Genomic DNA, 3,739 nt, shown 5'->3' on the forward strand with positions numbered 1-3,739 from the left:
TATCCATCACGCGTGTGGAATGTTCTCGGTTGTCGTGTGAGAGAATGACGATTAAGAATGACATCTTGGAAACTCTCAAGTTGTCCGGAAAGTTCGTCCAGACTTCTAGAAATGCGCTGAATAACCAAGAAATTTCAGAAAGAGATGTTTTGATTTTACTTCTTACGTTGAAATTTTCCGTAACCGCATAAATGTGGCAGAATTTCGTTTATACAGCGCTCAATTTCATCTTTCAAGGCGTGGGTGGTCGTGGGCTTGTTGGCATAAAACTTAAATTTCCAAAAACCGCAAAGAAAAAGTCCAAAGGCGTTAAATCGCATGATCTGGGCGGCCAATTTTGATCATCAAGAAGGGAAATTACACGACCAGGAAATGACTCATTCAGTAATTGAATTGTTTCTCGGGCTATATGACATGTGGCACCGTTTCGTGACAATTACATGTCGTCCATATCCATATCTTGCAATTTAGGCATAAAAACTGGATTATCATGTCGCGATAGCGGAGTACCATTAACTGTTATTGCCTGACCAGCCGCATTTTTTAAGAAGAATGTTCCGATAATGCCTCCAGCCCAAAATCCGCACCAAACAGTGACACGTTGAGGATGCAAGATTACTAATTGATCTAGTCTCCCTAAATTTTTTGATTAATCTTTTCGCAGTTAATGAATTAAATCATTATTCCGACCATATTTTGTACGAAAATTGCGAACTGTAGCTGCCAAACCTTCATTATATTTAAAATATTGCTCAACAATGAAAACGCGTTGTTCTTTTGTATAGCGCTCCATTTCTAGTAATCCTGAACTGTCAGCTGTCACGCTGTCTTCTTCTTTCGTTGGCAACACTTTACCGCACAAATGGTGNGTTATTGCCTGACTAGCCGCATTTTTGAAGAAGAATGTTCCGATAATGCCTCCAGCCCAAAATCCGCACCAAACAGTGACACGTTGAGGATGCAAGATTACTAATTGATCTAGTCTCCCTAAATTTTTTGATTAATCTTTTCGCAGTTAATGAATTAAATCATTATTCCGACCATATTTTGTACGAAAATTGCGAACTGTAGCTGCCAAACCTTCATTATATTTAAAATATTGCTCAACAATGAAAACGCGTTGTTCTTTTGTATAGCGCTCCATTTCTAGTAATCCTGAACTGTCAGCTGTCACGCTGTCTTCTTCTTTCGTTGGCAACACTTTACCGCACAAATGGTGCAAAATTTAAATCTTGCGTGAATCTTGGGACACCTTATATAATGTCTCTATATTAATTCTTAATGTCATTAGAAATTAAAAATAGCAGTTAAAAATAGAACATTATAATCTCGAGGAATATGTATGAAAAATGTTATATTTGGTTGCAATATTTCAGCTTTCGAATATTTAATCTACCTCTAATTATGTTAACAATTAAGTCGTATTTAAATCTATATATAGTATAATTTTTAACGAATTATTAAAAAAGTAATTTTGTGCTACAACACTACCTTTAAATGCTACTAATATTTTTTCTTCAGAGCAACTCAGAACGCAACCGATGATTCGAAAAGAAAACTTTTTCTCTATTAATCAAACACGAATTCTTTCGTTCGACTATCGGCTACGTTCCAAACATCGAGGGAAAGGTGTTCCAACCAAATTAGAACCGAGTGTATGGTTTCGTTATATATCTATGTTTCTCAATATAACTTGTAACTGTGTTCTATTTCATAAATTTACAGATTCGCGGAACTGATCGAGTCAACATTCACAAATATCTTTCTAATCAGTGTGAGCTAAAATATGATTGGTGGCAGTATATGCGGTGTACATGTACGTCTCAATTTCATGTACACCTCGTGTTCCCAAATGATAAAAACATCAGCTATTTCTGAGAATGTTCGAAAAAAAATAAACGCCTATTATTTCCGTCGAGAATTATTTGCAATGCAATAATTGATTATGAGAGGAAAAAAGTAACACCTGTGTTTTAGGTGCTGATGAAATCAAACGACACGAGAGATATCGTCACACTACTTGCTATATATAACACTCAACCCACCTATATGTTCTTGCAGTTCTGTCAAGCCCAATTTTTGCTGGATTACAGTGTCGTTCCGTACGAGTCAATGTAAGGAATTTTTCTAAATTAACTCGAAAGCTTCCTTTATTATTCTTCCTCTCTCGCCTTCCCTCCCTTTCCAGCATAAACAAAATGTATAGTAAACAGTTGATACAAATCAAAGATGTAATGACTACGAATATAAAGTCGGATAGTTTTTTACTTTTACTTATTACTTACCCATTAATTACTATTTGAACAGTTGCAGAGCCAATTGGTGTTACACATCGAAGAGATGTAGGAAACTTCTACTTTNTATCATGAGCAGGACCGTTTCTCCCTGCAAAATAACTGCCGGCAAAGTTGTAAAGTTAACCATCGAAAGCTTCGGTGTGGTGCGTAAAACTGTTATATCTAACGCTCGCTATGCAGAATGTCTGTCACAAAGTGTGTTTCCTCCGTTATATAATTATAGTTTAGGTCAATGTGAACAAAAAAATCCTGTGCTATTTTATAAACGACCACGTAAATTTTTGTGTTATTAATTAAAGGACGTAGGGATAAATAATCATATCATCCGTTACTCGCGTATTGATACTCGCCGCTCGTTGCATCCCGCATAATTACTTGACCATATCTCTTAAAATTAATCATTAAGAAATGTTCCAAATTCCAATTGAATTTCAACGGTAAACGATAATGTTATCATGCTCATCAAACGTGAGCCGAGCATGACGCGGGAAACGAGCCGCGATCTCGAAACAATAACACGCGGATTGCGAACCGACAACAAAACAAATAAATATGAAACACGCGTGTCTGATCACGTGTTTGGTTATAAGAATATAATTGTCAGTATCAAAAAACATTGCCACATTCAAACATGATCGAAAAGGCTTCGTCCGATCGAAGGTCAACCAATCTATTTGTTCCGCTCAGAAAAAAATTATGTCGGTATAAAACTTGGTGTCTTGAGAGACCAGCACGGAAAAAACGTTGAGCGAACTCTCAGAGAGAGAGACTTTTCTGATCGAATTGAGCATCGAAATTAAAACAAGCTTTTCGGTTCTAATTTTTGGCGTATTTCGTCTCGATACGGGTTCGACTGTCCGTGCGAGACATCAAGCTAACGTTGTCTATTCATCTCGTTGCGAGACATCTTTCGCGTTTTCGCGACTACTTCGCGAGTGATTGTCGGTTATTCATTTAATCATATTTGTCATATTTAAAAGTTGTGATCGTTGCGTTGAATTGTGTTGCTTCCGGTAACGGTGGTTTCGCGTGGCTAACAAGAAGAACACCATCACGCCCCGCACTTTAAGGGCCAGATCGACATTCTGTCTCAACAGCCGAATAAACCACTGCACAAGAGGAACTCGAGTTCAAAGAATTTCCATTGCCACCGATCCTTCATTGCATTCCGTGCCCTGAGTTGGGCAGATCCAGCGGGAGCGTTGCACGCGAGCAATTGAGTGCATTCACTCACAAACAAGAAACGTATGTAACTGTTTGGAAAGTAATATACAAGATTTTTTATTCAGAAAAACTTAATCTACAAGTATAAGACGATTATTGTACCTAGCGACAGATACGAGATTCAAGGTTCAATACGTTGACGTCTAGGTACAAGTATTATGCTAGGTACAACAGTTATCATATACTTGTAGATTATACTACTCTGAACAAAAAAGTCC

At 37.4% G+C, this 3,739-nt stretch overlaps 1 pseudogene; it reads left to right on the top strand.

The window, feature by feature from the left end:
• LOC106747851 overlaps positions 1 to 2,492 on the top strand; it is a 3,201-nt pseudogene extending 709 nt beyond the window's left edge.
• Positions 2,493 to 3,739: the final 1,247 nt, after the last annotated feature.

This window comes from Dinoponera quadriceps, unplaced genomic scaffold, assembly GCF_001313825.1.
Source record: "Dinoponera quadriceps isolate SergipeBrazil2010 unplaced genomic scaffold, ASM131382v1 scaffold2558, whole genome shotgun sequence".
Taxonomy (NCBI): Eukaryota; Metazoa; Arthropoda; class Insecta; order Hymenoptera; family Formicidae; genus Dinoponera; species Dinoponera quadriceps.